Source organism: Heterodontus francisci, chromosome 42 (assembly GCF_036365525.1).
Source record: "Heterodontus francisci isolate sHetFra1 chromosome 42, sHetFra1.hap1, whole genome shotgun sequence".
In the NCBI taxonomy this organism is placed as follows: Eukaryota; Metazoa; Chordata; class Chondrichthyes; order Heterodontiformes; family Heterodontidae; genus Heterodontus; species Heterodontus francisci.
The window spans coordinates 24,662,624-24,688,701 of record NC_090412.1 but is presented as its reverse complement, the minus strand read 5'-3'; the positions used below and the strand labels follow the sequence as shown (position 1 = coordinate 24,688,701).

At 46.6% G+C, this 26,078-nt stretch overlaps 1 long non-coding RNA gene across 2 annotated transcripts; it reads left to right on the top strand.

Annotated features, from left to right (window-relative positions):
• Positions 1–1,288: 1,288 nt before the first annotated feature.
• On the top strand, positions 1,289–20,025 carry LOC137355357 (uncharacterized). 2 transcript variants are annotated; one of them, XR_010970911.1, is made up of 3 exons: positions 1,289–1,364; positions 7,963–8,244; positions 17,836–20,025. It is a non-coding gene; the product is annotated as an uncharacterized lncRNA (long non-coding RNA). The 2 variants fall into 2 exon arrangements; XR_010970912.1 differs by lacking the exon at positions 1,289–1,364 and adding an exon at positions 6,080–6,253.
• Positions 20,026–26,078: the final 6,053 nt, after the last annotated feature.

The following is a 26,078-nucleotide window of genomic DNA, read 5'->3' as shown; positions in this document are numbered from 1 at the left end:
GGAGCAGAGGAGGGTCAGCAGAGTAACTGCCAGTTTAAAACATCTTTGTTACCCTAACAGGGTAACAGCAGCATCTGTATGCCTTAGAAAAGTGTAGACTCAGGAGCAATTTGATAAAATGATGAAGGGTCAAAATTGTGTTGGTATGGACAAATTATTATTTCAACTAAGTAGGTTAGGGAGGACCAGGGTCCTCCAGTTGTGTAAGGGCAGATCTAGGTTAGACATCAGGAGGTGATTCTTTTCTGTGCGAATCGGGGATTTGTGGAATCGGCTGCCAGCTGTAGTGAGCACTGATTCACTGAATTCCTTCAGGTGAGAGCTGGGCCTGTTTCTAGGTGGGGCCGAGATCACATAGAAGAGATATAAATCAGTGTTAATGCGATCGCCATCATGGGAAGCCTGGATGGACTACATATGTCCACGTAGAATGACAAGGTCCATCAGGATTGCCTTTAGCTGCTCAATGATATCTTTTACTGAACGAGTACAAGATTGTTGGAGTTATATCATAGGACATGAGGCTTCAACAGGAGATAGGAAGATACTTTTTGTTATTCATTCTCAGGTCACTGCCCAGAGTGGTATTCATTACCCGTCCTGAGTTGCCCTGAGAAGCTTGGGTTTTAATAATCAATATTTTTGGAATTCAAAATTCTCAAACCGGCATTTGAACACACACGCTCTGAATTACTATCACTGCTACATTAGCACTACACTACTGTGGTACAGAGGCATGGGATTTAAAGGAACCTCTTGGGCTGAATCTTCTGTGCCCACTGCCGGTGTTGGCAATGGGCGACAAAAACAGTGGCCCGCCCTTGAGGGCCGCATGTCGCGCAGCCACCGCAATCCTCTGCGCGGCGGCTCATTTAAATAGCTAGAACGAGTTGCCCCCTCCCCCCAGATCACATGGAGGGGGTGGGCTGTCCATTAGCAATGGTGTCAGTGGCCCGTGCGCAGGAGCTGATGCCTTTTTTAAAGGGCTATCAGCCCTACTGGGAGATTTAAATATTTAAAGATAAAGTTAATAAAAATAAATAAAGACATTTCTTCTGCCCGTCTCCCAGCCCCCCCACCCCACCCCCACAATAACAATTAAATTAATAATTTGCCCTCCCCCTCAAAAGGCTTACCTTGTCCATCTGACCGTCCCCCTCAAACTGCACAAACTTTCAACTCCAACCCTTCGCACCATCCCCTACACCCATGATGTTACTTTGACCCTGCTACCACTCCCACCTCTGCACTGATAAACCTACCTCCTCCCCCCTCCCCACCAGTGTGGCGCCTCATTTCCCTGGACGGGGTCCAAAGGCGCTGAAATGCTGGCCAAAGATCACAGTGGGACATCAGGCAGTGGAGTAAGTAGCATTTATTCGTTCACTTTAATTTATTTAACTATTCAAATGGGGGTCCTGTGCCGAGTGGCAGTGGAGGGGCCGCCACGAGGCCTTGCAGCAGCTGATGATTTCGGGCCAGGCCCTGCCGGCGTAGGGGCACGTGGCGGCTCTCTCCCAGAGGCATCTTCAGGCCCACACCCCCCCCTTTCACGGAACCCGCACCTGGGGTAGAATAAAATCCAGCCCCTTGTTTCTGAAATGTACCACAGGAAGAGCATATATCGTACAGAGGTTCACCAGACATTGACGGGGTAACTGGGAGATTTAAATTGGCATTCAGTGTCTCGATAAGATGGGGGACGTTCGGGGGATGTGTACCCAACACTGAAATTAGCAGCAAAACTTTAACTGTAACATGAACTTTAAACCTTTGAATCAGGATTACGAGTCCCAAGTCCAATCCCTCCTAACAGCACAACAAGAATTAAGAGATACTTATCAGGAAAAAAAATGACTCCGATCCAGGTTTGTGTGAGTGCAAAGTAACAAATACCATCAGAATAATGGGAACTGATGCTGTTTTATATTCATGGTTTATAACCTACTTCTGACCCCAAAATTCAGATGCAAATCACCTTATCATGCTTACACTGCTCTATACATGGGTCAAAATTTTCCCAACAAGGAATGAGCTAACAAAGTTTCATTGCCTTTATGAAATCAGATTAAGATCCAATATCTTTAAATAAACGCACTCTAGAACTGATTGTGAAGATAGGATGATTATCTGCCGTGATTTTGTTGTGTACAACTGACAAGAGTTAATCGGGAGACTGGATGGTAATTACAGGCAAATGTGCTTAATAAAGAACAAGCTCAGGTGGTTCTGCTGTATGGGAAGTTATCTGAACTCAGCTGGCCTTGGAGTCTCCAGAACAAGGGCGAGAGGAGAAATAGCCCAAGATAGCCCCTCAGCAACATCATCCAAAAGCCCAGCATTAGTTTTCATATGTATGATGACAACACTCAGCTCTACCTCACCACCACCTCTCTCAATTGCTCCACTGTTGCTAGTTTATCAGACTGCTTATCCAACATCCATACCTGGATGAGCAGAAATTTCCAACAATTAAATATCGGGAAGATTGAAGCCATTGTTTTCAGTGCCTGCCACAAACTCTGTTCCATAGCCTCCATCCCTCTCCCTGGCAACTATCTGAGACGACATCAGACTGTTCGTATATTTGACCCTGAGATGAGCTTCCAACCTCATATTCATGCGATCACTAAAACCGCCTATGTCCACCTCTGTAACATTGCCCGATTTCGTCCCTGTCTCAGCTTATCTGCTGAAACCTTTATTCATGCCTTTGTCACCTCTAGACTTGACTATTCCAATGCACTCCTGGATGGTGTCCCACATTCTACCCTCTGTAAACTGCTAGTCTTCCAAAACTACTGCCCATGACCTTGCTCACATCAAGCCCCGTTCACCCATCATCCCTGTGCTCGCTGACCTACATTGGCTCCTGGTCGAGCAACATCTTGATTTTTTTAAATTTTCATCCTTGCTTTCAAATCTCTCACCCCTCCCTATCTCTGAAATCTCCTCCAGCCCTATAGCCCTCCAAGATATCTGCGCTCATCTAATTCTGGCCTCTTGAGCATCCCCGATTTTAATTGCTCCACCATTGGTGGCTGCACCTTCAGTTGCCTGGATCCTAAGCTCTGAAATACCCTCCCCAAACCTCTCCACCTCTCTACCTCACTCTCACCTTTAAGACATTTCTTAAAACCTACCTCTTTGGTCAAGCTTTTGGTCACCTGCCCTAATATCACCTTATGTGGCTCGGTGTCATACTTTGTTTCATAATGCACCTGTGAAGCGCCTTGTGATGTTTTATTACATTAAAGGAACTATATAAATAAATTGTTGTTGAGATTTCCAGCTCTCATCTCCATCCCATTGATTACTGCCATAAACTACAGGCATATGGACGTAGCCAGGAGAGGCTGTGATGCACCACACAGTTGAATAGGTTGACAATTCACACTTGTAATTGATGGAATGTCATCTTGGGAAAAGCACCAGAGAGGGAGCAGCACTTGCAAAACTACCCCAGCACAAAAACAACAACCAACACTTGTAATTATGCAGTGCCTTTAAATACAAAAATGTTTTACAAATAGGGGAAGAGATACCAAGCCACGAAGATAGAGCCGAAAAACCCTCCCCCTCCCTGTCTTCATGGCTCTCTCCCATAAGGAACTTTGCAAAAGTTGGATTGTGAGAAGGTCTTTAAAGAGAAGAGAGGGGGAGAGCTGGAGGGATTTAGGAGGGACTTCCAGAGAGTAGGGCTCAGCCAGTAGAAGGTTCAGTCACCAATGGTGAGGTAGAGGGAGGGAGATATACAGAAGGCCCGACTTTGTGGACTGAAGGGTAAAGGAAGGGTTAGAGAGTGAGGGAGATGGGGTGGGGAAAGGCCCTGGAGGACAAAAAGAATTGGCTTTTGTGTGACAGTTTAAAACTGATGATAATGAGCTACAGGCCTATTTTACATCTCCCCCCCATTTTTATTTCCTTTAAATCAATGGGATTAAAAACCGGCTGAGATACCACCCATTTTATATCATTGCACAACTCAAAATGTGCCCCAATGAATTTAATTTGAATGTGTGAGATAGGGAACCATTGTGAGTGCACTAGCTTCCACCTGCAGCAGGCAGGCAGGAGTGAAGAAAGTGCAGGAAAAAAACAGAAAATCTATTTAACCTGATAACATCTAAATTTTCTAGCTTGAAATATTTAATTGAATGAGGTTCTCAGGCACAGAGTGTACCTGCTTGAGTTGCAGTTGTTTGGCAGCTGACTGACTCTGTAATACTCCACTGACTTCTTGGAGCCGTAAATGTGAGTGTTTCTCAGATGGTGCGGAGATATTGGCCGCAACTCTAAATTTCTGAAACAAAATAACGTTTCAATTTCTTTTCATTCCTCCTCCCTCTTTTCCCACTCAACCGATGCCAGTTCTCATATCATCACCCAAGCAAATGTGTGGGTAAGTTAAATGATCCCAGGCTGCTGTGTGTGTGCCACTGGAATTTTTCGTAGTGCTAATGTGCTCTCACCTTATTAGAATGCTTCCTTAATTACAGCACCATCAGGACTCCTAAATTTCCAAGGACAGTCTCAGGCACACACTGATAGAGACATAATTCCTCCCAGCACCAAAACCCAGAGAGCTCCACTCAAGCACATAAGAAAAAGCCTGCATTTCTATAGCACCTTTCACAAACTCGGGGGCTTTTGCAACTAATGAAGAACTTTTGAAGTGTAGTGTAGGAAACAGAGCAGCTAATTTGCATGCCACAAGATAAATGACCAGATATTATTATAAATGACCAGATCATTTGTTTCTGGGTGTTGGCCAAGGGATGAATGTTGACTGGGACACCGAGCAAACTTGCATGTTCTTCTTCAAAATAGTCATAGAGTCATAGCAGCACAGATGGAGGCCATTCGGCCCATCGAGTCTATGCCAGCTCTCTGCAGAGCAATCCAAGCAGTCCCATTCCTCAGCTCTATCCCAGTAGCCCTGTAAGTTTATATCCCTCAAATGCCCATCCAATTTCCTTTGGAACTCATTCATTGTCACCGCTTCCACCACCCTCGTAGGTAGTGAGTTCCAGGTCATTACCACTCACTCAGTAACAGCCTAGATCTTGTGCTCAAGTCTCTGGAGTGGGAATTGAAACCACAACCTTCTGGACTCAGCAGGCAAGAGCTTTACCAACGACCCATGGCTGACACTGTGAGTATGGTTATCTATAGACATAGAACCCAAAATTGCCATAACTTTGCATCTGCACCAGTCCATAGTCAACTTCATACAACTATGGGGGAAATGTTGGTACTGATCTGGGTTTAATATTTATCTGGGGAAATTCGGAGATAAATGCCACCTCTAATCTGCAAGGTATCACCTCCTGATAATTTATAGATACAGCACTGAAACAGGGCCTTCGGCCCACCGAGTCTGTACCGACCAACAACCACCCATTTATACTAATCCTATGCTAATCCCATATTCCTACCACATCCCCTATCACCTACCTATACTAGGAGCAATTTATAATGGCCAATTTACCTATCAACCGGCAAGTCTTTGGCTGTGGGAGGAAACTGGAGCACCTGGCGAAAACCCACGCGGTCACAGGGAGAACTTGCAAACTCTGCACAGGCAGTACCCAGAATTGAACCCGGGTCGCTGGAGCTGTGAGGCTGCGGTGCTAACCACTGCGCCACCCTGGACAATGACGGGCAAGCAGGCCTACAGTGTTACCTTGGCTTAATTGGCAGAATTGTTCCCTCTAAGTTCAAAGCTTCAAACCCCACTGCAAAGACCTGAACACATAATCCAGGCTGACACTTCAGCTCAGTATTGCTGCACTGTCTATTGGAGGTTAAACTGAGGGCCTATCTGCCAGCTCAGACAGCACAATCCAAATAAGAACAGGCAGATTAGTTATTCATCAACCAACATCACGAAAACAGAACAGCTGGTTTGTAATTTTGTTGTTTGTGGGATCTTGTTGTGCACAAGTTGTCTGCCACATCTGCCTGCATGACTACAATGATTACATGTCAGAAGTGGTTGGGAAGCCACTTTGGGATATCTTGAGGACATGATCAGTTCTTATATGAACAACGGGCTCCCTTTCTTTCCCAGTTACCTCTTAAATATGAACATTTCTCTCTCAAAATCTTATCAAGTTGGAGAGGATAATTCTGCCCGGCTTTGCTGCAGACCTGAAGAACCTTGTGAGACATCAGTGTGGGTCAGAGATGGAGATATCACCCGACAACACAATCTCACCATGGCAAGGCTTTGCACGTCAGGAATGCAATGGTAAGAAAGGAAGAACTTGCATTTTTATAGCGCTTTTGATGACCTCAAGACATCCCAAAGCGCTGTACAGCCAATGAGTTGTAGTCATTGTTGAAATGTCAGAACTGCGGTAGCCAATTTGCACACAGCAAGATCCCATAGATAGCAATGTAAGAACAAGAAGACTGTTTGTTTATTTTTAAGCGATGTTGGCTGAGGGATAAATATCGGGCAGGATGACAGGGTCACCTCCCAACGGAAGGCAGACGGGACCTCGGTCTAAGGTCTCATCCGAGAACGCAGCACTCGCTCAGTGCTGCACTGGAGTGTCAGCGTAGGTTCTGTGCTCAAGTCTCTGGCATGGAACTTGAACCCACACCTTTTAATCGAGAGTGCAAGCCCAGCTTACACTGAGGGTGGAGCGTGGATGAAAAAAACAAACAGAAGCAGAATTCCAACGGGAGAATAGCCCCACAAACTCACCACAGTAGGGAACAAGGTAGCACCACCACTACTGATAACGACTCTCACTGAGATGATAACAGCCCCTTTAAGAGTGCACCATGGTGTGTGTATTTAGTGAGTCTGGTTGTACGATTTGTAAACAGAACCCCAGAGTGACATGTAAAGAATATGTGCAGTATCTCTCTTTAGTGCTGGTCCCAGCAGGGAACTCTCCTTAAACCATTTAATTTGCATCACCAAGACTGGTACATCAAGCTACGTCCTTTCCAGCTTCATTCTGCTTGTAGTTAATTATAAGTGGAGGAAATCAGCTCATTATCATTGACTGCTCTTAAGTATTAACCGACAAGTGAGAGTTTTTGGCATAACCTAGAGACAGTGCCTGTTTATGTGGGCATAATTAAATGGCTTTTCTCAGATATCTTTAATGACATTGGACAAGTAATGTAATTAAGGGAACAAGTTAAAAGATGCTGACTAAAACCCTATTAATACAGAGCTTTTAAAATTCAGATTTAATTTGAATTAAGAATTGATTTAAATTTACCTGCTGCACATAAATGAGTCGATCCAGCTATGAGGAGGGTAAAAAGAATAGTCTTTCTGCATTGGCGGTTTTAAGCTGTTCATCAGGCACTGTCACTCCACGGGGTTCTATACTGATATTAATTTCCCTGCGTTCAGTGCTAACATTTTGATTTTGCAACTAATATGCAATAATAGATTGCTACGACTGACTTCCAAGACACTTAACACAATCTAGGGTGCCACTGCTGGCATATTCCGCAATCACTTTTCTTGCCTCCAGCCCCCAATCTCCATTGCAATCTGTCAATGTCCCTCCATCTCGACTGGTAGATATTACACTACAGAAGGAGGTCAATCAGCCCATCATAGCTGTGGCAGTGCTAGCTCTTCAAATACAGTTGTCTACTCAAATCCCATTTCCCTGGATAAAACTTATCCAGTTTCCCTATAAATGATGTTACAATCTCCACTTCAACGGACATCCTTAGTAAAAATTTCATGTTCCATAATTATCGATGTGAAAATCAAATCTTTTAACTGCCTCCCCTACCCCACAACTGCAAACCAGCCTTTGTTGCAGTGGCAATTCCCTATTATTATGGACAGGGTTCGTCAGAACCTTCCCTCTTTGTTCCGCCAAACTTCCATGTATGTTGGTCTCTCGGCATCTTCAATCAGATGAAAACTCAACACCTAACCCACTCTTCCCCATGTTATTATTGTCATTTTTTCCTTAGGGCATAGTTAATGTTGGCAAGATTGCATTGATTGCCCATTCATAGTGATCTTGAGAAGATGGTGGTGAGCTTTCTCCTTGAACCACTGTAGTCCGTGTCGTGATGATTCCCCCGCAGCGGTGATAGGTCGGGATTTCCAGGACTTTGAGCGATGAAGGAACACCAACAGATCAGGATGGTGTGCGAGTTGAAGGGGAATTTTGAGGTGATGGTACCCCCAAAGCATTGATACAGTTGTCCCTCTCGATGGGAGAGATCCTGGGGCTGAAAGGTGCTGATGAGGTAGGCTTGGTGAGAATAAACCCAAACCTCAGTGTCACCTGATCATTACTTTCTAACTTTACCTCTTTTACTCTTCCGGTCTCAGTAGTGTGCTCATTGTGGGTCTTCAGAATTCATATTGCATTTCTGAAAAATGATACGTGCTGAAGGGCTGTTCTAGGATTTGGTTGGAACCCATAACTTGATCGCGACGATTTGACCATTCTACCCTCCATGTCCAATTCGCCAGTCCCTGCTCCTGTGGGGACGTTCTGCAGTGGAAGCGGCACTTTCAAAAGTCATCACTATCCTTAAACACACAGTAATATAATCCTCCAGCGTATCTAGTTGTGCCAATGCATATAATAATCTGAGCCCCATTATACCCTCTTTCACTAAGGTAGTTTTTTTATTCATTCGTGGGATATGGGCATTACTGGCAGGGTCAACATTTATTTCTCATCCCAAATTGCCCTTGAGAAAGTGGTGATGAGTAACCTTCTTGAACTGCTGTAGTCCATGTGGTGAAAGTACTCCAACAGTACTGTCAGGGAGGGAGCTCCAGGATTATGATCCAGTTAAGTGAAGGAACGATGATATATTTCCAAGTCAGGATGGTGCGTGATTGGTGGGGAACTTGTTCCCATGCACCTGCTGCCCTTATTCTTTGAGGTGGAAGTGGTCGTGGTTTTGGAAGGTGCTATTTAAGGAGCCTTTGCGAGTTGCTGCAGTGCATCTTGTAGATGGTACACACTGCTGCCACTGTGCACCAGTGGTGAAAGCAGTGAATGTTTAAAGAAGTGGATGGGATGCCAATCAAGCAGGCTGGTCTGTCTTGGATGGTGTTGAGCTTCTTGGGTGTTGCTGGAGCTGCACTCATCCAGGCAAATAGAGAGTATTCCATCACACTCCTGACTTGTGCCTTGTAGATGGTGGGCAGGCTTTGGGGAGTCAGGAGGTGAGTTACTCGCCGCAGAATTCCCAGCCTCTAATTTGCTATTGCAGCCATAGTATTTATATGATTAAGTTTCTGGTCAATGCTGACCCCCAGGAGGTTGATGGTGGGGGATTCAGCAATGGTAATACCAATGAATATCATGGGGTGGTGTTTGGACTCTCTCTTGTTGGAGATGGTCATTGCCTGGCACTCGCGTGGCACAAATGTTACTTGCCATTTATCACTCCAAACCTGAATGTTGTCCAGGCCATGCTGCACGCAGGCACAGGCTACTTCATTAACCGTGGAGTTGTGAATGAAACTGAACACTGCACAATCATCAGCCAACATCCCCACTTCTGACCTTATGATGGAGGGAGAGAAGGTCATGGATGAAACAGCTAATGATGGCTGAGCCTAGTGCATTGCCCTGAGGAACTCCTGTAATGATGTCCTGGGGCTGAGATGATTGGCCTCCAACAACTATCACCATCTTCCTTTGTGCTCGGTATGGCTCCAACCAATGGAGAGTTTACCCCTGATTCTCATTTACTTCAATGAAGCCCCATTATAATCTCCCTCACTATGAGAGCATGAGCACCATTATACCCCTCTGTCACTACGACTATGCTAGGTTGAACCTGCTATAGTTCTTCTTTGATTGATAATACTTTACACTAGTTTCCTGATCCACAGGCTTCAAACTATAGTTGCTGCCTCTTATCAAAAAGAAGCTCACACCAGTGAAATATAGCAGTCATCAGACAATGTTGGTCTTTTATCCAAAAGGTTATCAACCGCTCGATTTCCTTCCTGTTATCCTGTTGCCTAGGCTAGAACTTGCTCAGAATGGGTGGCGTATCCAACCAGAATAATCAGGGGACTGAATCCCTGAGGACCAACCTGGTATCCGGTATTATCCAGGCTTTCGTGTGCGTGCGAACCCTCATCCAGACCTTGGCTGGATCACTAGACCCAGGTTTTGGAAACTGAGGTGGTCAGCACCCGCAAAGAACAACCTATCTCAGCAGTGACAATTGGTGGAAGCTCATAAACTCAGCTCTTCAAGCTCTGCCGCTGGGTTCGTGAGTGAAGTCAGAACACAATATTGCATGCCTCCCCTCCAGAATAGAAGGTTCAAATGCTGGTCTGCACTGACTCAGCTCATCTCAGATAGGCAGTTTTACTGGATCTGAGTCTGAAGAGGGGGAAGGGGGAAAGGTCAGTCAGGGTTCTTTATCTAGTGACCCCCAACTGGAAAAGGATCATGCGCCGGAGGGGCAGGATCCACCTTATAAACTGTTAAATCTCTAACCTTGAATCATAGAATGGTTACAGCCCAGAAGGAGGCCTTTCAGCCCATCGTGCCCAAGCTGGCTCCCTGTAAGAGCTGCTCAGCTAGTCTCCCTCCCCTGCCTTTTCCTCGTAGCCCTGCAAATTTTTTCTCTTTAGATAATTATCCATCTTGCTTTTGAAAGACACAATTGACTCTGCCTAACTTCTTCCAGTCCTGACAAAAGCTCATCAATCTCTCTGTCCACAGATGCTGCTTGCCCTGCTGAGTGTTTGCAGCATTTTCTGCTTTTATTGCTGGATCTTCTGTGATGCCCCCACCCCTCCCCTCCCCTCCCCCCCAACCCCCCAAGGTCAGGTTGGCCCCGACTCTCGCTGCCAAGGTTTGCGTATGAAGTAATGCACAGTTGCGTATAATTCAATAATAACCAGAACCTTCCTGGGTGGAGATTAACAAAGTGCAACACTGAGGTGAACAAAGTGACTGGTGAGCTGGCTCTCGGGGGCAGATATTCCTGTGCCGGGGTGCAGTGTGGAAGGGAAAATCAGTTCCCAGGGAGTATTTCACAGCAGTAAACAGTGCCAACCTGGTTTTCTGTCAATTTGAATTGATAGAAGTTAGGGCAGCCCCTTTACAAGTGTAAGGACTGACTACCGGATCTACCTCTCTATGCTGTACCCAGGTTGTATCCAGTTGCCAGCAGTAATAACATCTGCCCCACGTTGCAGCTGAATGTTCCTAGGGTCTGACAGGCAGTGGGCGTATCAAAGCTCATAAATCATTATTAAAGCCACCTCCCACCAATTCGATCGGGTTTGCCAACAGTCACTGCACTTCAGAGTAATTCATTCGATTTGAAGCATTTCGAATGTTATTGAGTGGCAGGATCAGGTGCTTACAGAAATGGAAGGGTTCGTCAGGGTTCAGACACTCACATTAAACCAACAAGGGCTGACCCCTAACACACACCATATCATTGTTAGTTAGGGCTATCTCTGCAAACCCTTGCCCTCACAGGGATTGGGGCTACAATCTCTGACCCACACTGTCTTCAGGGATGACTTCTTTACTGGGGGGGGGGGGGGGGGGGAGCGGGGGTGGTGAGGCATTGGAGTTTTACCCATTGTTTTTAGTTTAAGTTACAACTTTTAAAACATGGGTGTTTCTTACAATGGTCAAACAGTCTCACAACACTTGCCATCCACACTCACTTACTTGTGCAGTTATGTAGGTGTCAACCATGGTTCAGAGGCAGCACTTGTGTCTCCGTGTTAGAAGGGTCCTACTCCAGAGACCTGTGAGCGTTATCTATACTGACACTTTCACTGAGGAAATGTGACATCACTGGAGGTGCTGTCTTCAGGAAGAGACATTAAACTGAGGTCCCATCTAGATGTAAAAGATCCCACGTCACTATTCAAAGAGCGGGGGAGTTCTCCCAGTGTTGTAGCCAATATTGATTCCTCAACCTGCATCACGAATAAACAAATTATCTGGTCCTTACCACATTGCTTTTTGTGGGAGCTGCTGTGATTACAACAGTAGCTACACATCAGAAGTACTTCATTGGCTATAAAGTGCCTTCGGGCATCCAGAGGTCGTGAAAGGTGCTATATAAATGCAAACTTTCTTTCTTGTGTGAGATGTGAAAAGAATGCCGGGGCTCAATTAACCATTGTACTGTAGTATTGGCCATTCTTAATAACTTCCCATCCACCGTGAATGTTCTGGAGGGACACAGAAAGCAGGGACACATGTATGCAGTCGTGTTTTTACAGGGATGAAAATCTGAATTGGCCACTCTTTTGGATTTTCAGTGTAATTCACTGTTTGTTCCACTAGGGGTTGTGTTCTTGTCACATCCCACAAGGCACGTATTACCACAGAGCCATGTATGAGTAATTTTACCAACTTTTGCCATGATTATCTATCACAAATTCACACATTGCCTAGTTAGAGGTTCCCAGTGGACAAGGCTCTGCCTGGGGGATGCACATTTTATAATGTTTAGCCTGTGCAAAGAATCCGACATTTTATTTTGTATATAATCGGTGAATTTTGAGCTCAGCAAGGAGAGAAACGCCAGCCCTAGTGAATGAAATGCTCAATGTTCATATTAATATCTATCACTGTCAATGTCATTATAATTGTCAATATCATTAGAAGACCACTCCTGATCTTAATGTTCTCAACCTCAGCATTCCCAGACTGAACTTCGACCCCCATCACAAAGGCCGTTTACTTCCACCTGCATAATATCACCAGTCTGTGCCCTGCCTTGGCCGATCTGCCACTAAAACCCTCCTGCATATCTTTGTCACCTCCAAATATTCCACTGACAGACGACACTTTGCGCGTCAATTACCCCCGTCCTTTCCGCCTAATATTGGCTTCTGGTCCCCCAGTGCCTCAAATTTAAAATTCTCTTGTGTTTAAATCCCTTTATGGCCTTGCCCATGCCTACCACCACACCACCTCCCCAACTCCCCAAATTCTTCGTTCCTCCAACCCCGGCCTCTTGTGCATCTTCCGTCCCTTCGCCCCTCCTTAGGCAGCTGTGCCTTCTGCAACTCATGCCTCATGCCTCATCACAGATGTCAGTCTTCAGCCAATCCAATTCACTCCATGTGATACCAAGAAATTGCTGAAGGCACTGGATACTGAAAAGGCTTTGGGCCCTGACAACATTTCAGCAACAGTACTGAAGACTTGTGTTCCAGAACTAGTCGCACCCGTATCCAAGCTGTTCCAGTACAGCTACAACATTGGCATCTACCCGACAATGTGAAAAACTGCCCACATATCTGCTATCCACAAAAAGCAAGACAAATCCAAACCGGCCAATTACCGCCCTATCAGTCGACTCTGGATCATCCGCAAAGTGATGGAAGGTGTCATCGACAGCGCTAGCAAGCGGCACTTGCTCAGTGATAACCTGCTCACTGACGCTCAGTTTAGGTTCCACCAGGGCCACTCAGCTCCTGACCTCATTACAGCTTTGGTCCAAACATGGACAAAAGAACTGAACTCCAGAGGTGAAGTGAGAGTGACTGCCCTTGACTTCAAGACAGCATTTGACCGAGTATGGCATCAAGGATCCCTAGCAAAACTGAAGTCAATGGGAATCAGGGGGAAAACTCTCTGTTGGCTGGAGTCATACCTAGCGCAAAGGAGGATGGTTGTAGTTGTTGGAGGTCAATCATCTCAGTCCCAGGATATCACTGCAGGTGTTCCTCAGTGTTGTGTCCTCGGCCCAACCATCTTCAGCTGCTTCATCAATGACCTTCCTTCAATCATAAGGTCAGAAGTGGGGATGATCACTGATGATTGCATGATGATCAATACCATTCACGACTCCTCAGATAGTGAAGCAGCCCATGTCCATATGCACCTAGACCTGGACAACATCCAGGCTTGAGCTGATAAATGGCAAATAACATTCACAAGTGCCAGGCAATGACCATCTCAAACAAGAGAGAATATAACTATCTCCCCTTAATGTTCAATGGCATTACCATTGCTGCATCCCCCACGATCAACATCCTGGAGGTTACCATTGACTAGAAACTGAACTGGACCAGCTTCATAAATGCTGTGGCTACAGGAGCAGACTGGGAATTCTGCGGCGAGTAACTCACCTCCTGACTCCCCAATGCCTGTCCACCATCTGCAAGGTACAAGTCAGGAGTGTAATGGAATACTCTCCACTTGACTGGATGGGTGCAGCTCCAACAACACTCAAGAAACTTGACACCATCCAGGACAAAGCAGCATGCTTGTTGGTGCCCCATCCACCACCTTGAACATTCACTCCCTTCACCACTGACGCACAGTGGCAGCAGTGTGTACCATCTACAAGATACACTGCAGCGACCCACCAAGGCTCCTTCAACAGCACCTTCCAAATCCGCGACGTCTTCCACCTCAGAGGTCAAGGGCAGCAAATGCCTGGGAACACCACCACCTACAAGTTCCCCTCCAAGCCACACACAATCCTGACTGGGAACTATATCGCTGTTCCTTCACTGTCGCTGGGTCAAAATCCTGGAACTCCCTTCCTAACTGCACTGTCGGTGTTCCTCCACCCCAAGGACTGCAGCGCTTTAAGAAGGCAGGTCACCACCACCTTCTCAAGGCCAATTAGGGATGGGCAATAAATGCTGGCCTAGCCAGGAACACCCACATCCTATGAACAAAATAAAGAAAATGTCATCACTGTTGCAATGCAGGAGACATGAAAGCCAATTTGCGCACAGCAAGCTCCCATAAACATGATAATTACCTGTTAATCCGTTTTAGATGTAGCTTGAGCCATAAATATTAGCTACTGGGAGAATACCCTTGCCCTTCTTTGAAATACTGTCCTCGGAACTTTTACATCCACCTGAGAGGGCAGACAGAGCTTTGGTTTTAATATAAAAGCAAAATACTGTGGATGCTGGAAATCTGAAATAAAAACAAGAAATGCTGGAAATGCTCAGCAGGTCTGGCAGCATCTGTGGAAAGAGAAGCAGAGTTAACGTTTCGGGTCAGTGACCCTTCATCGGCCCTTCATTTGGTTTTAATACCTCATCTGAAAGATCTGGTGGGTTTTCTGAGGAATGTGGAAGAATTTCAAAGCTTGGTTTAACAACATTGACCTGGACAACAGTATATTCTTCATGGCTCCTTATTAAAAAATACACACATAATTCAGTTCCTATTTGCAATCAGACACCACAAGCATCCAAGTGCAAACAAAATGGACAAGAAAAGGTTGAATTATGTGGCTGGATTGCCCTCTTCATACATGTTATAGACTCTAATGAAACTGGCTGGTAGAGCTGAGGAAATGGATGGTAAAGAATACTTCTCTCTGACCTTAGCACCCATTAGGCAGGGATGCTGAATATTCCTGGAAGCGAGCTAAATGCAGTGCTGCTGAAATGTGGAAGTATTAAGGAGCAAGGGTCGCCTTGACAGACCTCACTCTGAACTGAAGCACTCTTCAGCCAAGCCACCCATAAACCTGGGCTTCTTACATTTAACAAAGACGCGGATAGTTGGGTTTAATTTCTCTTTTGTTTTACAACTGACCCTGCGCCCCACACACGCCCTTCCCGTATTCAGTGTGGTTTATGGTCTGAAACTCTGGAGGGAGGTGGGGGAGGGATAGATAGTGGGCTGCATCTCGAGGCCCAGAGGCCTAGGCTGACTGAACATACAGACTGGCATCCCACAGCATTAATAGATATTTCTTTGCTGTGATGTTCTGCTACAACAAGCAGGCCTTGTGGTCAAGGGCCACATGCAGTAAATCCTGGAGTGTTCTCAGGTACATGTTTTATTGTGTTTGGTAAAAGAGGGAACTTCATTGATTTCTCTTTCTCTCTCTCTCTCTCTCTCCCACAGGCTCTACCACGTACAGGACAATGATTAATGTTTCCCTTTAGAAAAAAGAAATTATATGAAATAAATTAAACTACTGCGGCAGCAAATTGAAAAATAAGGATGTAAATGAGGTTTGAATACTTAATATCTTATGAAGAAAAATAGTCAATGAGGCCAAAAAATGATGAGGGTTTTCCAAAAAAACATAAATTTAACTCTAATGACTTAGTTGAGTTAGTCTTTGTCGTCCAGTATTAACTGTCACTGCTGCTATTTACCCTGGAAGAAAAGAACAACAACAAGGAAGAAAAATCGGCAGCCGAGAGGAATAGGCTAGTGGGGAGAGGGTGCTTGCAGGCTGTCAGCTGTGGCTCAAGTGGAAGCACTATCACTTCTGTGTTTGACGGTTGTGGGTTCAAATCCCACTCCAGAACCTTGAGCACACACTCCAGGTTGACCTTCCCACTGCAGTAATGATAGAGTGCTGCATTGTTGGAGGTGCTGCTTTTCAGGTGAGCCAAAAGACTGAAAGCCCCATCGATCCTCTCAGGTGGATGTGAAAGGTCCCACAGCACTATTTCAAAGAAGAGCAGGGGAGTTCTTCCTGGTGACCTGCCTAATAATTATCTTGCAACCAACATCATCTTCAGCCAGAAGTGCCGCGTAGATAATCCATCTTGGCCTCCTCCTGTTGTCCTCACCATTACAGATGCCAGTCTTCAGCCAATTCAATTCACTCCACTCAACATGTTATTAAGAAATGGCCAAAGGCTATGGGCCCTGACAACATCCCGGCTGTAGTACTGATGACTTGTGCTTCAGAACTAGCCGTGCCCCTAACCAAGCTGTTCCAGTACAGCTACAACACTGGCATCTACCTGCCAATATGGAAGGTCATTGACAGTGCTATCAAGTGGCACTGACTCAACAATAGCCTGCTCACTTTGGGTTCTGCCAGGGCCACTTGGTTCCAGACCACATTACAGCCTTGGTCCAAACATGGGCATATGAGCTGAATTCAAGATGGTGGTGACCACCCTTGACATGAGGGCAGCATTTGACTGAGTGTGGCATTAAGCAACCCTAGCAAAATTGAAGTCAATCGGAATTGGGGGAAATCTCTCCACTAGTTGGATTCATACCTAGCGCAAAGGAAGATGGTTGTGGTTGTTGGTGGCCAGTCATCTCAGCCCCATGACATTGCTGCAGGAGTTTTTCAGGGTCATGTCCTAGATCCAACTATCTTCAACTGCTTCAACCATGACCTTCCCTTCATCATAAGGTCAGAAGTGGGATGTTCGGTGATGATTGTACAGTTTTCAGTTCCATTCGTGACTCCTCAGATACTGAACCAGTCCGTGCCCACATGCAGCAAGACCTGGTCAACATTCAGGCTTGGGCTGATAAGTGGCAAGTAACATTCATGCCAGGCAATGACCATTTTGAACAAGAGAAAATCTAACCATCTCCCCTTGATGTTCAACGGCATTACCATCACTGAATCTCCCACCATCAACATCATTGACCAAAAACTTAACTGAACAAGCCATATAAATGCTGTGTCTACAAGAGCAGGTCAGAGGCTTGGGATTCTGCAGTGCGTAACCCACCTCCTGTCTCTCCAAAGCCTGCCCAAAACCTTGACAAGGCACAAGTCAGGAGTGTGATGGAATTTTTTTATTTTTTATTTGTTTATTTTATTTTAGTTTGTTTAGTTTGTTTCTACTGTGCCTACATGTTTGTGCTTGGAGCTGTTCATTTTTCTGTCAATTAACACCCTCTCTGTACTAACGCTTTGTCTTTCAGCACACCATTAACATAACATTTGCCTTTGTTCCATGACCTTCTGGTCAGTTATTCTCTGTGACCTTGTCCTATCAACACCTTCTCTTTTGTTATGTCTTGCCCCACCCCCGCTTTACTTGCTTAAAACCTTTTACATTTCTAATATTTGCCAGTTCTGATGAAGGGTCACTGACCTGAAACGTTAACTCTGCTTCTCTCTCCACAGATGCTGCCAGACCTGCTGAGTATTTCCAGCATTTCTTGTTTTATTTATTACAGTGTGATGGAATACTCTCCACTTGCCTGGATGAGTGCAGCTCCAACAACACTCAAGAAGATTGACACCATCCAGGACAAAGCAGTCTGCTTGATTGGCACCACATCCACCACCAGTGCACAGCAGCAGCAGTGTATACCATCTATAAGATGCACTGCAGCAATTCACCAAGGCTCCTTCTAAACCCATGATCTCTACCACCCAAAAGAATAAGGGCAGCAGACGCATGGAAACACCACCGCCTGCAAGTCCCCCTCCAAGCTATACACCATCCTGACTTGGAAGTATATCGCCATTCCTTCGCTGTCGTTGGATCAAAAACCTAGAACTCCCTCCCGAACAGCACTGTGGGTGTACCAACAGCATATGGACTGCAGCGGTTCAAGGAGGTGGCTCACCACCACTTTCTCAAGGATAACTAGGGGTGGGCAACAAATGCTGGCTTTGCCAGCGACACTCACATCCCATGAAAGAATAAAGAGAAAACTAAAAATAGATTATCTGATCATTGTTACACAGCTGTTTGTAGCAGTATTCTGCGTGCAAATTGGCTGCTGTATTTCCTACTTTGTAACAGTGCTTGATGGTACAGTCAATATCTGCTTGGACCAATGGTAGCACTCTCACTATTGAGTCAGCCAATCATGAGTTCAAATACCATTCCAGGACTTGAGCATGTAACCTGAGCTGGCACTTCAGTGCAGTACTGAGGAAGTGTTGCATTGTTGGAGATGTCATCTCTTTGGCGAGATGTTAGATTGATGCCAAATTTCCCTGTTCAGGTAGCTGTTGACACTCCGACTATCAGAAGAACAGGGAATTCTTTCAATGGCCTGAACAACATTCCTTCCTCAGATGACACCACTATGTTGATTGAATGGTCTCATTGCTATTTGTGCACAATATTGCTGCTGTGTTCAACTATGTGACAAGAGAGACTTTTTCTGCCAAATGTGATAAGATTACCCTGCTGTCCCCCACAAACACTGATTCCCAGCCAGGTTTTCAGGGTCGGTGGAAGGACATCTCATTTGACTGGGGCACCACACCCCACTTTGGGCACATTCTTTGCATCTGCCTACCTCATGTGCCCTGAACTGTGGTTGTCCATCTACCTTTGCATCACCCTTTTGAACAGCCCTGAGCAAGGGGCCAATCCAGAAAGATTTTTCCTCTTCAGCAATTCTGGCTGCTTTCCAGACATGGACCCCACTAGTGGGAGCCTGTACACTTCACCCCATTGCGTCCACTCTATGGCCAAGGCTGAGAGTCAAGCACCCAGTCTGTCATTTGCCAGATGATGGGGGAGGGAAGGCCTGCCACTTAAAAGTCAACACGGGAACCAAATGACTCCAAGAAACTGGGTCTACTCTATTTCCTGCACCAGTGTCCCGCCAATATTTGAACCCCATGGAACTTCAGCGCCATTGTTTTTCCATCCATAAGCTCCCTGTCAGGCTCTGAACATTTGGATGCATGGCACATAAAACAGAGCAATAGTTCCTCTACTTTGGCACTGTATGCCTGTCTCTGCATGCTTCAGCCCATATGCTGCTGAAACCCTCAGTCAGACCTTTGTTACTCCACACTCAACTTTCCTAATGCTCTACTCGCCGGCCTCTCACCTTCCACCCTCCGTAAACTTGAGGTCATCCAAAACCTGTCCATATCCTAACTCGCATTAAGTCCCGTTCACCCATCACCCCTGTGCTTGCCACTCTACATTGGCTCCCAGTCAGGCAATACCTCGATGTTGAAATTCTCATCCTTGTTTTCCAGTCCCTCCATGGCCTGAACCCTTCCCTATCTCTGTAACCTTCTCCAACCCGAAAGTGCGTCGCTATTTCTCTGCTCCTCCAATTCTGGCTTCTTGAGCACCCCCGATTTTCCTTGCTGCATCATGAGTGGTCATGCATTCAATGTTGAGGACAAACCTCTGAAATTCCTTTCCCAAACCTCTCACCTCTCTGCCTTTCTTTCCGCTTTTAAGACACTCTTTATAACCTGCCTCTTTGACCAACCTTTGGGTCATCAGTCCCAATATCTTCTCATGTGGCTCGCTATTAAATTTTGTTTGATAATGCGACTGTGAAATGCCTTAGGAGATTTTACTGCCTTAAAGGTGCTATAAAAATACAAGTTCTTGTTGTTTATATCTCATACTCTGTTCCTTTACAGCACTTGAGGGAAATAAACCTTCAGGGCTCGGGGATCGAGCAGGGGAATGGGACTGATTGCATTACTCTGCAGAGAGCTAGCAAGGGTTTGATGAACCAAATGGCCTCCTTCTGTGTTGTAAAGGCTCTATGATTCTACGACTCCTGGCCCATCACAGACAGTGCTATATTGTGTATGAGGACAGAAAGTTGGTGAATCGTCTGAAAACCTTCCCTGGTACCACAGGTAAGGTTCCCACATGTGATCCACCTTGGTCATGCCATTCCGATTTGGGTGAACTACACTTTCCAGCAATCTTGGAAACAGACAAATGTGATCCCCTCGTCAGTGTCACTGACTGCCCCTCCAGCACGGCCCCATGCTATAAACAGATGCTGAGTTGTAATCCCAAGGAATTGAAAGACTTGCATTTATATAGCGCCTTTCATAACCTCAGCCCATCCCAATGCACTTTACAGCCAATAAAGCACATTTTGAAGTGTAGTCACTGATGCAATGTAGGAAGTGTGGCAGCCAATTTACACGTAGCAAGCTCCTGCAAACAGCAATGTGATAATAGCCAGATAAACTGTTTCAGTGATAATGGTTGAAGGAACCAATACAGAACAAACAGAGACATCAGTACCAGCTCCAAGACCTGCGCTCGGTGAATGAAGCAATTCACTCCGATTGGGAAGTCTGACTCCTGTCCAAACACAATCACGGGCCAAGTGGCAGAACTGCTATTTGAGGCGATGGAGGTACTGCTCAGTCCGAGAGCTAAAGAAGCCATATAAATAGTGGGCATCACCTCTGAACAACCCTGTAAATGGTGTAGTGTGCTGCACCTACTAATCTGACAGAACTTGGACTACACAGCATTAAAACCAGTCAGCTGAAAATTATGCAGGTTACTGAAGAATTATTCCAACATAAACTATTGATGTATTTAAGGGGAAGCTAGTTAAGTACATAAGGGAGAAATGAATAGATGGATATGTTGGTATGAAGTAATTAGAATGGACGGAGGCTGGTGTGGAGCATAAACACCATCCTTTGGACTGATGCCTGTTTCTGTGCTGTAAATTCTATTGGTCAAAGAGCTAAGATAACAACAAAATAAAGGAAGTATTAGATTTGAAGATAGAAATACTGCAGATGCTGGAAATCTGCATCAAAAGCAAAAATAAGGAAAAAGAAAAGGCTTTGCATTTATCGAGTGCCTTTCAGGACATCAGTACCTCCTAAATAATTTTACAGACAATTAAGCACTTCTGAAGTGATGTCATTGTAGTAGCGTAGGAAACCCAGCAGCCAATTTGTGCTCTGCGAGATCGCACAAACAGCAATGTGATAATGACCAGATAATCTGCTCTTAGATGTTGGTTGAGGAATCAATATTGGCCAGGACTCCAGGGATAACTCCCCTGCTGCTTTTCAGAATAGTGCCATGGCATCTTTTCTGTCCACCTGAGCGGGCAGATGGGGCTGCAATTTAATGTTGCATCCAAAAGATGGCATCTCCGACAGTGCAGCCCTCCCTCAGTATTGCACTGCAACGACAGCCTGAATTTTGTGCTCAAGTCTCTATATTGTGAACTGCATTTACAACCTCTGACTCAGAGGTGAAGGGACTACCCACTGAGCCACGACTGCCACAAAAAAATCATCTAAGCCACTTGGCAGGTCAGGCAAGACCTGTTCAGACAACACAAATCAACATTGAACTTCTTCAGAAATAAGTCAGTGAAGTTCCCCCACAGATTACTCAGCACACAGAGAGAAAAAGACGGCGGGGCTGGTTATGCCGTATTCCCGCCCGCCCGCCATCTTAACTTACCTCAGATCAGGCATGGGAGGGACACCAGGACCAGGGAGTACTTTAAATGGACAAGCGGTGGCCTGATGCCATCCAGTGAGACTCAGGCCCTTTCAAATTGTTTACATTTACGAGTCCTGGCTCTTGCCAAAAGGGGAAGGGCGGGGTCATGATTGGCTGGGAGGCTGATGGCTGCAAGGACCCATGGACAGGGTCCTAGCTTAAAGTTAGTGCTTAGAAGGGGATGGAAATTCCCAAACAACTGCTGGAGGTGCGAGGGAGAAGGAAGGCCAGACTGGGAAGGGCCCAGTATTCCATATGAGACCCAAGGAAGCAGTGTTTTTTCTCATGTCCATATATGTCTCCTCATAGAGGCTACAGTGCGGTCTGAAGAACAGTAATAGTTTCAGTGGGGCCTGGGAAGCAGCAGAGTGAGGTCCGGGGCCAAAGCAGTGATGGTTTACAGTGAGGTCTGAGGAGCAATGATAGTTCACAGTGAGGCCTGAGGAGCAGTAATAGTTCACAGTGAGGCTTGGGGAGCAGTGATAGTTGACAGTGAGGCCTGAGGAGCAGTGGTAGTTCACAGTGAGGCCTGAGGAGAAGTAATAGTTCACAGTGAGGCTTGGGGAACAGTGATAGTTTACAGTGAGGTCTGAGGAACAGTGATAGTTTTCAGGGAGGCCTGATAGCAGTGATAGTTCAGAATGAGGTCTGGGGAGCAGTGACAGTTTACAGGGAGGCCTGAGGATCAGTGACAGTTTCAGTGACGCTTGGGGAGCAGTGATAGTTTACCATGAGGCCTGAGGAGCAGTGATAGTTTACGGTGAGGCCTGAGGAGCAGTGATAGTTTACAGGCCTGGGTAGCAGTGATAGTTTACAGGGAGGCCTGAGGAACAGTGATACTTTACAGTGAGGCCTGGGGAGCAGTGATAGTTTACAGTGAGGCCTGGGGAGCAGTGATAGCTCACAGTGAGGCCTGGGGAGTAGTGAATGTTCACAGTGAGGCCTGAGGAGCAGTGATAGTTTACCATGAGGCCTGAGGAGCAGTGATAGATTGCAGTGAGGCCTGGTGAGCAGTGATAGTGTACAGGCCTGGGGAGCTGTGATAATTTACAGTGAGGCCTGGGGAGCAGTGCTGGTTTCCAGTGAGGCCTGAGGAGCAGTGATAGCTCACAGTGAGACCTGGGGAACAGTGAAGTTTACAGTGAGGCCTGAGGAGTAGTGATAGTTTACAGTGAGGCCTGAGGAGCAGCGATAGTTTACAGGGAGGCCTGGGGAGCAATGATAGTTTACAGGCCTGAGGAGCAGTGATATTTTACAGGGAGGCCTGGAGAGCAGTGATAGCTCACAGTGAGGCTTGGGGAGCAGAAAAAGTTTACAGTGAGGCCTGAGGAGCAGTGATAGTTTACAGTGAGGCCTGGAGAGCAGTGACAGTTTTCAGGCCTGGGGAGCAGTGATAGTTTACAGTGAGGCCTGAGGAGCAGTGATAGTTTACAGTGAGCCTTGGGGAGCAGTGACAGTTTACAGGGAGGCCTGGGGAGCAGTGATAGTTTACATTGAGGCTTGGGGAGCAGTGATAGATCACAGTGAGTCCTGATAGCAGTGACAGTTCACAGTGAGGCTTGGGGAGCAGTGATAGTTTTAAGGCCTGGGGAGCAGTGATAGTTTACAGGGAGGCATGAGGAGCAGTGATAGTTTACAGTGAGGCCTGGGGAGCAGTGATAGTTTACAGGGAGGCCTGAGGAGCAGTGATAGTTTACAAGGAGGCCTGAGGAGCAGTGATAGTTTACAGTGAGGCCTGGGGAGCAGTGATAGTTCACAGTGAGGCTTGGGGAGCAGTGATAGTTTACAGTGAGGCCTGGGGAGCAGTGATAGTTTACAGGCCTGGGGAGCAGTGATGGCTCACAGTGAGGCCTGGGGAGCAGTGATAGTTCATAGTGAGGCTTGGGGAGCAGTGATAGTTTACAGTGAGGCCTGGGGAGCAGTAATAGTTTACAGAGAGGCCTGGGGAGCAGTGATAGTTTGCAGCCCTGGGGAGCAGTGATAGATCTCAGTGAGGCCTGGGGAGCAGTGATAGTTCACAGTGAGGCTTGGGGAGCAGTGATAGTTTACAGTGAGGCTTGGGTAGCAGTGATAGTTTACAGTGAGGCCTGGGGAGCAGTGATAGTTCACAGTGAGGCTTGGGGAGCAGTGATAGTTGACAGTGAGCATTGGGGAGCAGTGATAGTTCACAGTGAGGCCTGAGGAGCAGTGATGGTTTGCAGTGAGGCCTGAGGAGTAGTGATAATTCGCAGTGAGGCCTGGGGAGCAGTGATAGATTACAGTGAGGCCTGAGGAGCAGTGATAGTTTACAGTAAGGCCTGGGGTGCAGTGATAGTTTACAGGCCTGGTGGGCAGTGATAGTTCACAGGGAGGCCTGAAGAACAGTGATATTTTACAGGGAGGCCTGATAGCAGTGACAGTTCACATTGAGGCCGAGGGAACAGTGATAGATCACAGTGAGGCCTGAGGAGCAGTGATAGTTTACAGGGAGGCCTGAGGAGTAGTGATAGATCACAATGAGGCCTGGGGAGCAGTGATAGTTCACAGTGAGGCTTGGGGAGCAGTGATAGTTTACAGGGAGGCCTGATATCAGTGACAGTTCACAGTGAGGCCAGGGGAGCAGTGATAGTTTTCAGGCCTGAAGAGCAGTGATAGTTTACAGTGAGGCCTGGAGAGCAGTGATAGTTTTCAGGCCTGGGGAGCAGTGATAGTTTACAGTGAGGCCTGAGGAGCAGGGATAGTTTACAGTGAGCCTTGGGGAGCAGTGACAGTTTACAGGGAGGCCTGAGGAGCAGTGATAGTTTACATTGAGGCTTGGGGAGCAGTGATAGATCACAGTGAGTCCTGATAGCAGTGACAGTTCACAGTGAGGCTTGGGGTGCAGTGATAGTTTACAGGGAGGCATGAGGAGCAGTGATAGTTTACAGTGAGGCCTGGGGAGCAGTGATAGTTTACAGGGAGGCCTGAGGAGCAGTGATAGTTTACAGGGAGGCCTGAGGAGCAGTGATAGTTTACAGTGAGGCCTGGGAAGCAGTGATAGTATACAGGCCTGGGGAGCAGTGATGGCTCACAGTGAGGCCTGGGGAGCAGTGATAGTTTACAGCGAAGCGTGAGGAGAGTTATGTTTACAGTGAGGCCTGGGGAGCAGTGATAGTTCACAGTGAGGCTTGGGGAGCAGTGATAGTTCACAGTGAGGCTTGGGGAGCAGTGATAGTTTACAGTGAGGCTTGGGTAGCAGTGATAGTTTACAGTGAGGCCTGGGGAGCAGTGATAGTTCACAGTGAGGCTTGGGGAGCAGTGATAGTTGACAGTGACCCTTGGGGACCTGCGATAGTTTACATTGAGGCCTGGGGAGCAGTGATAGTTCACAGTGAGGCCTGAGGAGCAGTGATAGCTCACAGTGAGGCCTGGGGAACAGTGATAGTTTACAGTGAGGCCTGGGGCGCAGACATAGTTCACAGTGAGGTCTGGGGAGCAGTGATAGTTTTCAGGCCTGGGGAGCGGTGACAATTTACAGTGAGGCCTGGGGCGTAGTGATAGTTCACAGTGATGCTTGGGGAGCTGTGATATTTTACAGGGAGGCCTGTTAGCAGTGACAGTTCACAGTGAGGCCGAGGGAGCAGTGATAGTTTACAGTGAGGCCTGGGGAGCAGTGATAGTTTTCAGGCCTGGGGAGCAGTGATAGTTTACAGTGAGCCTTGGGGACCTGCGATAGTTCACAGGGAGGCCTGAGGAGTAGTGATAGATCACAATGATGCCTGGGGAGCAGTGATATTTCACAGTGAGGCTTGGGGTGCAGTGATAGTTCACAGGGAGGTCTGGGGAGCAGTGATAGTTTTCAGGCCTAGGGAGCAGTGATAGTGTACAGGGAGGCCTGAGGAGCAGTGATAGATTTCAGGCCTGGGGAGAGTGATAGTTTACAGGGAGGCCTCAGGAGCAGTGATAGTTTACAGTGACGCTTGGGGAGCCGTGATAGTTTACAGGGAGTCCTGAGGAGCAGTGATAGTTAACAGTGACGCTTGGGGAGCAGTGATAGTTTACAGTGAGGTCTGGGGAGCAGTGATAGTTTTCAGGCCTGGGGAGCAGTGATAGTTTACAGGGAGGCCTCAGGAGCAGTGATAGTTTACAGTGACGCTTGGGGAGCAGTGATAGTTCACCATGAGGCCTGAGGAGC